Here is a 14928-nt window from a genome sequence, read left to right on the forward strand (position 1 = left end):
TAGACTTTGGCCATAACGTCTACTACATAACACACTGTTCCATAACGTACACATGTCAATATTAGTGACACATGTTACTGGTAGCTACTTAACCTTATCCAAGTTCTCTGTAGCTGTTTAATATACAATACAGGACACCTGGACATCACAGCGATGTGTACAGTATGTCCCCAAAGTGTTCCACCAAAACTGTTGTCTATAATATGTAGGATTTCTTTTCACTGTAACTAAGAGGCTTATACTAAGTGTAAATAATGAGTGACTGGTTTTAATCAGAGTATTCACTGGTCATTTTTTAAGGTTAAGAATCAGAATCAGAAAGAGCTTTATTGCCAGGTATGTTTTCACATACGAGGAATTTGTTTTAGTGACAGAAGCTCCACAGAATGACATTGACAAGACACAATCAAATATATAATTTATACAATTTGTATGTACAATGTGAAATGAGCAATTGAGATATAAATAATTATGTGTTTTAGGTAAGTAATGTAAGAATAGTGTTGTGTGTTCTGTGTATGTTAAGTGTTCATCAGATGGATTGCCTGAGGGAAGACAGTGTTCCTGTGTCTGGTTGTTCTGGTGCTCAGGACTACCCTCTGTAGTCTTCTGAGGTCAGATCTGGTAGCTGAGCTGAACCAAACAGTAATTGAAGTGCAGAGGATGGATTCAATGATAGCAGTGTAGGACTGTTTCAGCAGATCCTGTGGCAGGTTGAACTTCCTCAGCTGGCCAATGAAGTACAACCTCTGCTGGGTCTTGTACACAATGGAGTCTATGTGAGACCCTGAACCTCCTTTGAATCCCATGCAGATCCCCAGAGGCAACATCAACTGAAACTTCTGTTTGCAGCTTACCATTTGTCACGCTTGCATAGAACTCCCGGGAGTGACTTGTCTTGAATTTCATCGCACCCAGACATGTATTATTTTGATTTGTCCAAAGTGAAAGGGAGGTGAAATGCTTCTTCAAATGTAAACTCTTGCAGATTCCCAGCAGGAACACTAAACTGTTTGGACTTTCCAGCAGTAAGCCACACCTTCATGGCTTTCCCCGTAGTTTCACAGACCCAAACCCTGATCTTTTTCAACATCGTTCCATTTTTAATGTCAATAAAATTTAAATCATCTCCTCCATTTCCAAAACTACAACAACATTGGCCACGTGTGTCATCTTGTTCTTAACCTTAAAAACACAAGCATTTCAAGATGGATGAAAATAGTTGTTCTGATAAATAGGCATGTTTAAGATTTGTAGTTAAGATAATAAAATGCCTGAAGCATGAGCTACTGCTGATATTATTTACCGATTTCACTCATTAAACAACTGTATTATTAGATGACGTTATGTATGCTAATGGCCAGATTAATGTTTTACAAAAGAATGGCCATCCTATGTGTTCTAATAATCTCTTCGATTACATCACCCACTTCCTGTTAGCACCATATAAAAAACACACGGGCTAGCATGTCAGTGTGAAACTTTAGACATGTGTTAGTTTTGAGTTGTGTTATTCTGGAAAGCTTTATCGTGTATGACCCTGTCTTGCCTTTACATATTTGCCAAGTCTTTAAGTCTTCTATCTGTCTTTGATACGTGGTGTTTAAAGTGTGTTTACTCTGAATACTACTCTGTCCATTGTGCCTCCTTCCCTCATGTCAACTCTTACTGTATAGAACCTCACTCTGTGTCTGAGACCCCTATGTTACACCATCATAAACATTTAACTTTGGGATCAACAGACTTGTTTTTTTCTTTTTATTATTAACACAAAAGTAGATGTTAACTGGCATAATTCAGAACTCTGAGACCCTAAGATTTTATTGACATCATCGTGTACAGAGTTGAGTTATGGACGCCTTAACTTGAGAATTTAACACTGAAATATCATAAATCAGTATTCAGACATCAAAAGTAACTAATGAACAAGGTGTAATGTGATAAATCCAAACCCCCGATCTAAAGCCTATAGAGCTTCTGTCTAATGCAGTAGAGAAGACATTGTAGATTGTTCATGCTTTATTTTACACAGAATTAAAGTTTTGTAGGTTGGAGAAAAATTCCAAAATTCCACTGTATCTGTTATAGAAAACATGGAGGTTGCGTGACACAAAGGAATGTTTACTAAATAATAAACCACATTATTGATCTTTCTGACAGTTTAATTAACCAAATAATCACTGAGGGGTGAAAAGCTTGTGAAATCTGATTTCCATCTAACAGCATGAACACACACACACACACACTTGTTACTTTGAAGTGTGATGTAAGGCTCAGAACCACCCTTTTTATCTGGTATAAATACGAGAGCACAAAGCTTCTGTCTCATCCACAAACTTGCATCCTTCACGAGACGTCTTTTAAAGAAGGCATTTTTTGCTACCTGCTTCTTCAGTTACTTGTAAGTGTGCTGTATATTCTTGATTACATTATGTAGGTTATTAACTGTGTATGTAGATTAGAGTATTATAGCTTTATAATTACTGTATGTGTTAATGGTTTATTTTAAGGTTTCTTTAACTCATATTATGAAAGCTCGATTCTGAACATTTTCTGTTGTGTGAAATCCTCATTGGTTGTGAACACATTAACTGAACAATGTTAACATGACCGACTTTTTTTCATGTAAGTGAAATCCGCTTGTGTTTTATTATAGCAATGGGGTTAAACATGGTTTATTCATGTTAGTTAATTTCAGTTAAAGAAAACTTTTTTGGAAAGAATAACCATGTATAAATAATGAATGATTTTTATCAAACTCTATGCACTGGTTATTAGCAAGCATAAAGTCAGCTAATAAAATAAATGAAAAAAAGATAAACATCCAATGATACAAAAGGTTGATAAAGTTTTATGAGCTGAATCACAAAATATTTTTCATTTTATCAGGCTAATTCCTGAGACATCTTGTTTTTCTTAGGCTCAAGAAGAACAGCATGTCATACCTGGCACCTGTTGTTGAAGTTGGCGGTCAGGGAGGAGAACCCTTCAATTTTAATGGCACTGCAAATGGAACCATGTTGAAAAAGATCCAGGTTTGGGAAAGTAGCAACATGATAAAATCCATGAAAGTGTGGCTTACTGATGACCGGTCTGAGCAGTTTGGTAAGCCTGCTGGGAGTCTGAAAGAGTTTACATTTAAAGATGGAGAGAATTTCGCCTCCCTTTCACTTTGGCCAAGTGAAGATGGTACGCGTCTGGGTGCAATCAAATTCAAGACAAGTCACTCCCGGGAGTTCTTTGCAAAATCGACAAGAGCTGGTCTACAACCAGAAGTTCCAGTTAATGTTGCTTCTAGGATCTGCCTGGGGATCAAAGGACGTTCAGGGTCTGATATTGATCGCTTAGGCTTCATATTCATCAAGTCTGCTTAGCTTACCAATGTTGTGTATCCCACCATTCATGATGTGATCCCCAAAGTGGCTGTTAGAGAAATCAAATCCATGTCCTACCAGAACAACACTTCTGAACCTCAAGAATTTACAATTGAGACCTCCAAAAAAATCATCCAAAAATCCTCCTGGTCTGTTAAGGGCAAACTGGAATCCACAGTGAGCCTGAAAGTAAAACAAGGGTGTCGCTTACTGTACTCTGATGGAAAAGTGGTTGTGAATTAATCAAACAAAATGCTTGGTGTAGCCTAACAAGCTTTGAATTCAATTATATAAATATTTTAACAACAAAATTGATAATGTTTAGTAATCAATGTTACAGATGTATGGGATGTATTTAGTGCATTATGTATCACTGTACTCAGTATCTCAGTAAAGTTCTTGCTTACTGGAGCTGTGTGTGTTGAACACTGGAGTCCAGCTGTGACTTATATGATCCTGCATGTTCATGTTTATCCTGCATTTGGTGGAATGGGTGATTTTTTTCAGTTGATTTTTTTCAAAATCTGGAAACCAATGAAAACAGTGATTTGATTTATTCTGCTGGTCTTCAAATGGTGCAAAGCCACATTTTTTGATTAATAAAAAAATCTTTACAAAACATTTTGAGTAATAAATAAAGCATCTTATTTCAGGTTTTTTAGATTTAAGCTTCTGACTTGTTTTTTCCATAATTATGTATTATTCTAGATCCTTCCTGAGCACTACCATTAACCGGTTTTCCTGTTCGAGTTTTAAAACCTTGGAAATGTCTGCTTCTAGTCCCATGACACATGTTACTGTTAGCTACTTAACCTTATCCATGTTCTTGGTAGCTGTTTAATATACAGTACAGGACACCTGGACATCACAGCCATGTGTACAGTATGTCCCCAAAGTGTTCCACCAAAACCATAAATTGTCATCCAATAATACAATTGGTTGAAAATGTATTACGTTTGAAGATTGAGAGCATTTCACCTCCCTTTCACTTTGGCCACATCAAGATGGAAAAGGTCTCTATGGAATCAAATTCAAGACAAATCAGCTGATTCAGCTGAAAAATATGAATCAATAAGCATTGAAACCAATCTTTTTTTATTTACTGTACATAGAGTAACGCATTGCATACATGGACCAATTTAATTCAGTACATTCATCACTTGGAAACATAATGCTTATATATATATATATATATATATATATATATATATATATATATATATAATATATAGTACTGTGCAAAAGTTTCAGGCAAGTGAGAAAAAATGCTGCAAACAAAGAATGCTTTCAGAAATATAAATAATGAGTGTTTATTTCTGTCAATTTACAAAATGCAAAGTGAGCAAACAAAAGAAAAATCTAAATCAAATCAATATTTGGTGTTAGTACCTTTTGTCTTCAAACCAGCATCAATTCTTATTGCTACACTTGCACAAAGTCAGGGATTTTGCAGGATTATAGTCAGGTGTATGATCAACCAATTATACCAAACAGGTGCTAATGATCATCAAGGTCACACGTAGGTTGAATCCCAGTCATGAACTGAAACAGAAACAGCTGTGTAGAAGGCTTAAAACTGGGTGAGGAACAGCCAAACTCTGCTACCAAGGTGAGGTTGTGAAAGACAGTTTCATGTAATGGCAAGATTGAGCACAGCAACAAAGTTTGAAATATTTGGCTGTAACAGAAGGCAGTTTGTTTATCGAAGGGCTGGAGAGCGATACAATAATCTGCAGTGTCTGCAGGCAACAGTGAAGCATGGTGGAGGTTCCTTGAACATTTGGGGCTGCATTTGCTGAGAAATACAGGCAGATACTTATCCATCATGCAATACCATCAGGGAGGCGTATGATTAGCCCCAAATTTATTCTGCAGCAGGACAACGACCCCAAACATACAGCCAAAGTCATTAAGAACTATCTTCAGCGTAAAGAAGAACAGGAAGTACTGGAAGTGATGGCATGGCCCCCACAGAGCCCTGATCTCAACATCATCAGTGTGTCTGGGATTACATGAAGAGACAGAAGGATGTGAGAAAGCCTACATCCACAGAAGATCTGTGGTTAGTTCTCCAAGATGTTTGGAACAACCTACCCGCTGAGTTCCTTCAAAAACTGTGTGCAAGTGTACCTAGAAGAATTGCTGCTGTTTTGAAGGCAAAGGGTGGTCACACCAAATATTGATTTGATTTAGATTTTCTCAATTTAAATGTGTTTATATATATATACAGTACTGTGTATATAAATATATATATATATATAGGGATTAGATATTGTCGTGAGTCAGTGAAACATGTGTAGCCCAGGAGATGGAACAGGGAACAGTAATGACACCGGACACAGGAAATATAATTTAAACAGGGATCTTTAGGAAAGGTAGGATTTAGTAAATAAAATTGCTGACAATCAAAAAGTCAGCTTCCCTCCTAACAGTGCGTATATCACTTTTTAACCAACTAACATTGGCATAACATAGACCTAACATAAGCCTAACATAGACAACAATAGCCAACATAGACCTAAGAGACAACAAACAGACACATGAATATCACATCTGGATATAACAACAGCCCTCATCTCCAGGCAGTTTATGTGCCATGAGAGATAGGGGCCCTCCCATAGACCCTGGGCAGGACGGCTATCCTAGCCCACTCCCCAGCCCGAAAGCGAGGCGTCAGTGGCACGCTCCTAGAGTGGGACCCAAGGCCAGGAACTGGGGTCTTTTCCACATAAGAAGGGTATGAAACCCACAGCGTGTAACCCTTATAACCCTGAGGGGATGTCTGCGAGGATGAAAGCCCGCACCTCTGAGCCAGAGCTGGAATGGCCTCATGTGAAGCAGACCCAAAGGGATAACGTTGGCTGATGCCGACATGAGGCTGAGCACCCTCTGTGCCTCGGCGACAGAGAGGCCTCGGCCTAGCTGAATAGTTTTCACTGCTGACAAGTTGGAAGCCACCCGAGCGGGAGACAGATGTGCCCGCATAGTGGTGAAGTCCCAAACTAGCCCCAGAAAGGTGGTTCTCTGAAAAAGAGAAAGCACACACTTTTCTGGGTTCAACCTGGGGCCTAGAGACCTCATATGGGCAAGCACAGCATCTCGATGACTGGCCGCCATAGCCTTCGACTGGGCCAGAATGAGCCAGTCGTCCAGGTAATTCAGTACACGGATGCCCTGGAGACACAACGGTGCCAGGGCAGCGTCCATGCACTTTGTAAACATGCATGGTGAAAGGGCTAGGCCAAAAGGAAGAACACAATACTGGTACACTTCGCCCCAAAAGTGAACCTGAGGAACTTCCTGTGCTCTGGCAGAATGGCTATCTGAAAATAAGCATCCTTGAGGTCGATCGTCACAAATCAGTCTTTGGACCTGATCTGGGACACGATAACCTTGAGTGTGAGCATCTTGAACCTGTAAGTCTTCAGAGAACAGTTCAGAACCCGCAGGTCCAAAATCGGACGCAGCCCCTCGTCCTTCTTGGGAACAATGAAATATCGGCTGTAAAGCCGGAGTCCAGCTCTGGGAGGGGAACATGCTCTAAGGCCCCTTTCCTCAGGAGCGAGAGAAGTTCCTCTTGGAGGAGCACCGCCTGGTGCCTGCCAACGATCGTGGGCAAGACACCCTGAAAACACGGAGGACGGGAAGAGAACTGGATCCTGTAGCCTTTTCTACAGTACCCAGGACCCACTGAGACACACCTGGCAGAGGTTTCCACGCTGCCTGGTTGTCTGATAGTGGTCTGACAGCGCACTGGCAGGTGCTAACCCAGGGAGATCCGTGCAAGGAAGAGGAGCAGGCACAGACCCAACTGCTCACTGAAACTCCAGAGGCGGGTTAGGCAGTAGGGGAGCCTTCCTGAATGGGATGCTCCTAGAAACCCCAGCCCTCAGGCATCGGGTCTGGGCTCAGGTACGGCAACCATCCTCCCTAGTCTTAGACGGGGGGGCACGGGCAGCCACGCTAACCCTCCTTACTGCTCTGAGTGAGCTAGGAGGGGGTTGGGTGCGGCTGGAAGATGACCCAGGCTGCTCGCCGCAACGAGGGAGAAACTCCCTGAACGCCGCCGACTGGCATTTTACCTCCTGGTGCCTGTCGACGACAGTACTCACTGCGTTGCCGAACAAGCCCTGAGGTGACACCGGGGCATCCAGGAGAGAGGACCTATCCTTATCTTTAATATCAGTTATATTGAGCCACAGGTGCTGTGGCAACCGGTGCAGCCATTGCACGGCATATGGAGTGGGCCGTCTGCTTTGTGGCACAGAGTGCAAATTCAGTGGCTCGGTGGAGCTCAGATACTACCTGAGGTCCCAACCCCTGGCCACCGTTGTTTTCTTTTTTTTTTAGCTCTGTCAGCAGGTCAGCCTGGCACTCCTGCAAAACTGCCATGGTGTGCAGGGCCACACCTGCTTGGCCTGCTGCCATACAGACCTTACCCACAAGGTCTGAAATAGTTATACAAGGCTTGGATGGAAGGCAGGTTTCCTCCGTGTGGGCAATGTACAGTAGGTGAGAGATAGCCCATAAGCATCTCTTCAATCCCAGGCATCGACCCATACCATGGCTTTCAAGCCCTATAATGGCTGAATAGTCAGACATGGCAGGAGAAAAAATACGCACTTAAAATGGATTTCTCCAAGACCTCGACACCTCAGCATGGAGGTCTGAGAAAAACAGCAGCCGCCCGCATGAAGGTGGCCTGCGGCCTGAAGTCAGAAAGCGGTCGTCAGGCAATCTAATTTTAACCTAGACACAGCGCGTGTCACCGCCTCGAGGAGCTCCTCGAACGCCGCTGATTGTGTCAGCTGTTCAGAGGGGGTAGGCCCCTCCCCGCCCACATCGAGCTCCTCAGAGCCCGACACGGAAAGCAGCATGCTCTCTTCCGGGTCAGGAGAAATCGCAGCGCGAGCTCCCGAAATTGAAACAGAGCGAACAGAATTAGGGGATAGGGAAAGAGAAAGGGAAAAAACAGTCTAAGTCAACCTGTGAACCCCATGATCGAAGCCGCGAACCACGAGGCGCAGCCGAAGCTGAAAATACAGAGGGAATCCCTCATAATGCACGCAGCCAGCTCCCTCAAGAGCCGATCAGGCATGAGCCTCTCCCAAACAAACAACGCAAAGAGAGTGCATGTCGTCCCCCGTGATAAGCAGGGGTACGGATGCACGCATCTTTTAAAATGCTTAGATTGCAATGTATCATTGTTTTCTCGCCTAGTTAAAATATATATTTTTCTCTCCCTGCACTAGACAGACAGGACAAACAATTGAAACACATACACAGAGTGCTTCCTGAAGACAAAGAAGCTGGAGTAATGTGACATAGATGCCCTTATATGGACTTACTGGCGCGTAATCACTCCGTCACGTGTCCTTCCCGAGCCATTAAATTGGCGTGTGTGCACACAGAGCTTCAGACACAACTTCCTCACAGAAGCGTTCCCATAGCGTCAGCACTGACGCAGTGTCGAGTTCCCTCGAAAGGTAACCATGTATAAATAATGAATGATTTTTATCAAACTCTACGCACTGGTTATTAGCAAGCATAAAGTCACTTGATAAAATAAATGAAAAAAAGATAAACAACATCTAATGATACAAATGGTTGATAAAGATTTATGAGCTGAATCAGTAAATAAAATCAGCAGTAGCTGATGCTTCCCTTGATTTAATCTTAACCAAAATATTTTTCATTTTATCAGGTTAATTCCTGAGACATCTTTGTTTTTATTTTTGGCTCAAGAAAAACAGCATGTCATACCTGGCAGATGTTGTTGAAGTTTGATTTTAATGGCACTGAAAATGGAAGCTTACTGAAAACGATCCAGGTTTGGGGAGGTGACTACAAGATAAAAGCCATGAAGGTGTGGCTTACTGATGCCCGGTCCGAGCAGTTTGGTGTTCCTGCTGGGGTTATGAAAGAGGTTACATTTGATGTAAGAAAAGATGGAGAGCATTTCACCTCCCTTTCACTTTGGGCAAATAAAGATGGTAAACTTCTTGGTGCAATCAAATTCAGGACTCCCGAGAGTTCTATGCAGGCTTGAGAATTTGGACTCTGAAACCAGAAGTTCCAGTTGATGTTGCTTCTGGGATCTGCATGGGAATCAAAGGACATTCAGGTTTGGATATTGATCACTTAGTTTTCATGTTCATCAACACCGTCAAGTCTACTCAGCTTACCGATGCTGTGTATCCCACCATTCATGATGTGATACCCAAAGTGGCTGTTTGAGAAATCAAATCCATGCCCTACAAGAACAACACTTCTGTAACTCAAGAATACAAAATTGAGACCTCCAAAAAAAAATCATCCAAAAATCCTCCTGGTCTGTTAAGGGAAAAGTGGAATTCACAATCAGCCTGGAAGTAAATGCAGGAATTCCATTTCTTGCAGAGTCGAAATCATGATATCAATTAACCATTGGAGTTGAGGGTACATACTGTATGCTTCAGAGACGAGTACAGAGAAAATGGAGCTCTTCTCATTTCCTGTTAACGTTCCTGCAGGTAAAACCATGGATGTGGACATTACACTTGGCCAGGCTACACTTGACCTCCCATTCACTGGCATCATGAAGATTACCTGCTATAATGACAGTGTGCTGGAATTTAAAACCAGTGGAACCTACAAGGGTGTTGCTTACTCCGATGGAAAAGTGGTTGAGAATGAATCAAACAAAATGCTTGGTGCAGCCTAAAAAGCTTTGAATTCAAGTCTATAAATATTTTAGCCACAAAATGTGTACTCATATTTGATAATGTTTAATAATCAATGTTACAGATGTATGGGACGTATTTAGTGCATTATGTATCACTGTACTCAGTATCTCAGTAAAGTTCTTGCTGACTGGAGCTGTGTGTGTGGAACACTGGAGTCCAGCTGTGACTTATATGATCTTGCATCTTCATGTTTATCCTGCATTTGGTGGAATGGGTGATTTTTTCTAGTTGATTTTTTTCCCTAATCTGTAAACCAATAAAAAAAAATGTGATTTGAATTATTCTGCTGGTCTAACAATGGTGCAAAGCCACATTTTTTGAGTAAATAAATCTTTTCAAAACATTTGGCGTAATAAAGAAAACATCTCATTTCATGTTTTTTATATTTACTTTGACTGTAGCTTTATGTGATATCTGGACTTGATTATTTTCCTTTCACATATTCAGAAGATTATAATCTGTTATAATTTTCATCAATAAAATCAGTCTCAATTGAAACTAAGCTTCTGACTTGTTTTTTCCATAATTATGTATTATTCTAGATTCTTCCTGATAACTACCACTAAACAGTTTTCCTGTTCGAGTTTTAAAACCTTGGAAAGGTCTGCTTCTAGTCCCAGTCTTCCCAGTAAAATGTATCTATATACTGGAGTAAACAAAGACTCATACACTACCTGAGCACTTTTAAACTAATTAAGAAACATAAAGCATACAATGATTATGGCAATAAAACCGAACAGGAAAATAAAAGTGATGGCAGAGCATCAGGACGAGGATAGACTGAATAAATTAAACACACACAAGTTAAACGAAGAGGTCTAAAATCAAACACTTACAGGAAATCATGTAACACAACCTGGTAAGATTAAATGGAACATAAGTAAATTAAAATAACCTGACAAACTGATACATTAGAAAATAAAACTTATAAGTTGTTTGTGATCTAAAGCCTATAGATCTTCTATTCAGTACAATAGAGAAGACATTGACAAGACAAATTTTTTATGTTCTATAATACACGGAATTAAAGCTTTGTCGGTTGGAGAAAACAATCCACCGTAATGGTTACAGAAACCATGATTCCATGCCAAGGTGTCATCAAAAGTTTCTGTAACACAGATTAATTATTGAGTGTTCTGACAGTTTAATGGTATTAAACCCTAGGGCAGGTGTTGGCAGCCCGCGGCCCCGGAGCCGCAAGTGTCTCTTTCATCCCTCTGCTGAGGCTCCCTGTAGATTTGGAGAATAAATATTAAATTTAAATTTATTTTATGAGGGGGCACGGTGGCTTAGTGGTTAGCACGTTCGCCTCACACCTCCAGGGTTGGGGGTTCGATTCCCGCCTCCGCCTTGTGTGTGTGGAGTTTGCATGTTCTCCCCGTGGCTCGGGGGTTTCCTCTGGGTACTCCGGTTTCCTCCCCCGGTTCAAAGATCTCTGGATCTCTGCATCTCTGGAAAATTGTCCGTAGTGTGTGATTGCCTGAGTGAATGAGAGTGTGTGTGTGCCCTGCGATGGGTTGGCACTCCGTCCAGGGTGTATCCTGCCTTGATGCCCGATAACACCCGGGATAGGCACAGGCTCCCCGTGACCTGAGGTAGTTCGGGTAAGCGGTATAAGATGAATGAATTTATTTTATTTTAGTTAGTTAGTTTTTTAAAAAATTGAATTCTAAATTCTAAGATTATGATGCTCTTGTAACATTAAAATAAAACGTGTTCAATTTTTTGTCACTCAAAATATGCGTCATAACTGCCGACTTGTGAAATCTGACACACAGAAGCAGACCCATTTTTGGTTTGCTGCAGCCAGCAAGTTAAAATTTTCATGTCATGAATACGAAGATGACTCAATTAGACATTGAACATTTTATTTGAAAGTAACCTTGAACCTAGCGTCTTTTTTCTTAAGGTTAGTTCAAACTGTTCAAAATATTTTTGTTTGCCTGCAGAAATAAAATTTCGTTTACTCGGTAGCAGTTCATTGATTTCATAAATGCAACACACTACAGTTTGTTCTATACTTTCCATAAAGGTAAAAATAATAAAAGACCTTGTTTATTATTTGTTTATATACAGTACATCCCTGGTTGGACCTGGAAGAATGTTCTAAATGGTTGGATGGAAAAATAAGTAATTGCTTATGCGCTGTAAGCTATGTGCACCAAAATACGACGAGCTAATGGCTTCCAAAAACTCGCTGTCTAATCTGAAAAAGCATATTGAGGTGAGCTGAAATTTTGTTATCAGTCAATTATTAACAAATTTGAAATTTGACTTTAGCCAAATGTTATCTGAGCTTAAATTACTGTTATATTTGTAAGTTAATTGTGCAAAACTATAGTTTTTGTTATTATCAGTCAATTATTGACAATATTGTAGTGACCTAGTAACATACTAATAATGATAAATTTGCGATGTTTGCTGTGGCAGACTTGGGTACATGCCAATGGTTTGCTTGCTATCAGCAGGCGCTGATTCATTGCAAAATAGTTTGGTGCCTCGGTGTGAGATTTGAAATTCAAATTTAACCAAATGTTATCCGAGTTTATATTGTTACTATATGCAAAATTTGTAAGTTAATTGTGCAAAGCTATAATCTACAGCTGGTTGTTAAGTTATGTATTAAGGATAGTCCTGATCCTGTCTGTGTGCGTATGAGAGTGCACGTGCCGGTATGGGGCCCTATGGGTCTTTGTAAAGAGGTAATAGGCCCAAATTTACTGCTAATTTTCAGTCATGCCAGCACCTGCTTGTGGTCATAAAACAGCTTTAAAGGGATAGTTCACCCAAAAAGAAAAATTCTGTCATCATTTTCTCATCCTCATGTTGTTTTAAATCTGTATGAATTTCTTTATTTTGATGAACTTCTTTTCCTCCTTTAAGAAGAAGACTAGCCCTCTTGAAACGACCCAGCAGTTGGACGCGTACCTGCGGTGCCCAAGAGACACAGTAGAGGTACTGAAGTTCTTCCCAGCTGTGTGCCAGCTATCAATTAAGCTTAATACGGCACTCCCTGCCTCAGCAGCCCTTGAAAGACTGTTTAGTGTTGCAGGGCAGATCTTCAGGCCAAGAAGAGCATGCATTGGCTCAAAGAACTTTGAGAACCAGCTGCTTTTGCGGCTGAACAAAGCCTATTGGTAACTCTTTGTTGATGATGTTGATTCCGAGCTGCCAAAGGACATTTTTGAGTAATAAATAAAACATTTAAATTCACATTTTTTAATATTTAATTTGACTGTAGCATTGTGTAACAATTTGATTCTCTTCCTTTTACATTTTCAGAAGATTATAATATGTTATAATTTACATCAATAAAATTAGTCTCAAATGAAACTAAGCTTCTGACTTGTTTTTTCCATAATTATGTATTATTCTAGATACTTCCTGAGCACTACCACTAAACAGTTTTCCTGTTCGAGTTTTAAAACCTTGGAAAGGTCTGCTTCTAGTCCCAGTCTTCTAAAATGTTTCTATATGTTGGAGTAAACAAACACTCATACACTAATTGAGCACATTTAAAGTAATTCATATTATTATTTCGACTTGAGAAATTTTTTTTCTATATTTCTACACTTTCTCCACTTTATTTATTATCTATTCCTTTAGACTTTGTCCACTTTGGCCATAACATCTACTACATAACACACTGTTCCATAACGTACACATGTCAATATTATTGACACATGTTACTGGTAGCTACTTAACCTTATCCAAGTTCTCTGTAGCTGTTTAATATACAGTACAGGACACCTGGACATCTCAGCCATGTGTACAGTATGTCCCCAAAGTGTTCCACCAAAACTGAAGGTAAACTGTTGTCTATAATATGTAGGATTACATTTCACTGTAACTATGAGGCTTATACCTGTTCCTGCATCTCAATGCTCCTGTGTACAAAGCCAGTTCCATGAAGATCTCAAAGATGTGTTGGAGGTTGGAGTGGAAGATCTCGAGTGTCCTGTAAAGAGCCCTGACTCTGAATGGGTGATTCTTTTGGTTGATTATTTTATCCAAATCTCTGTGCACATAAATAAGTAAACATGAGTTTTAGGTAAATAATGTAAGAATAGGGTTTTGTGTGTTCCGTGTATGTTAAGTGTTCATCAAATGGATTGCATGAGGGAAGAAACTGTTCTTGTGTCTGGTCGTTCTGGTGCTCAGGGCTCTGTAGCGTCAACCAGATGGCAAAAGTTTAAAGAAGGAGTGTGCTGGATGTGAGGGGTTCAGAGTGATTGTCTTTGCCCTTTTGCACACATTGGAGAAGTACAGATTTTGGAGAGGGAGGAGTGTTGTGCCAATGGTTCGCTCAGCAGTCCGGACTACCCTCTGTAGTCTTCTGATTTCAGATCTGGTAGCTGAGCTGAACCAAACAGTAATTGAAGTGCAAAGGATGGATTCAATGATAGCAGTGTAGAACTGTTTCAGCAGATCCTGTGGCAGGTTGAACTTCCTCAGCTGGCCAATGAAGTACAACCTCTGCTGGGCCTTGTACACAATGGAGTCTATGTGAGACCCTGAACCTCCTTTGAATCCCATGCAGATCCCCAGAGGCAACATCAACTGAAACTTCTGGTTGCAGCTTACCATTTGTCACGCTTGCATAGAACTCCCGGGAGTGACTTGTCTTGAATTTCATCGCACCCAGACATGTAATATTTTGATTTGTCCAAAGTGAAAGGGAGGTGAAATGCTTCTTCAAATGTAAACTCTTGCAGATTCCCTGCAGGAACACTAAACTGTTTGGACTTTCCATCAGTAAGCAACACCTTCATGGCTTTCCCCGTAGTTTCACAGACCCAAACCCTGATCTTTTTCAACATGGTTCCATT

At 40.5% G+C, this 14928-nt stretch overlaps 2 pseudogenes; both read left to right on the top strand.

Annotated features, from left to right (window-relative positions):
* The first annotated feature begins 2312 nt into the window (after positions 1-2312).
* LOC132861390 (aerolysin-like protein) lies at positions 2313-3993 on the top strand (annotated as a pseudogene).
* Positions 3994-9144: 5151 nt separating this feature from the next.
* LOC132860794 (aerolysin-like protein) lies at positions 9145-10077 on the top strand (annotated as a pseudogene).
* The last annotated feature ends 4851 nt before the right edge of the window (positions 10078-14928 follow it).

Source organism: Tachysurus vachellii, chromosome 18 (assembly GCF_030014155.1).
Source record: "Tachysurus vachellii isolate PV-2020 chromosome 18, HZAU_Pvac_v1, whole genome shotgun sequence".
Taxonomy (NCBI): Eukaryota; Metazoa; Chordata; class Actinopteri; order Siluriformes; family Bagridae; genus Tachysurus; species Tachysurus vachellii.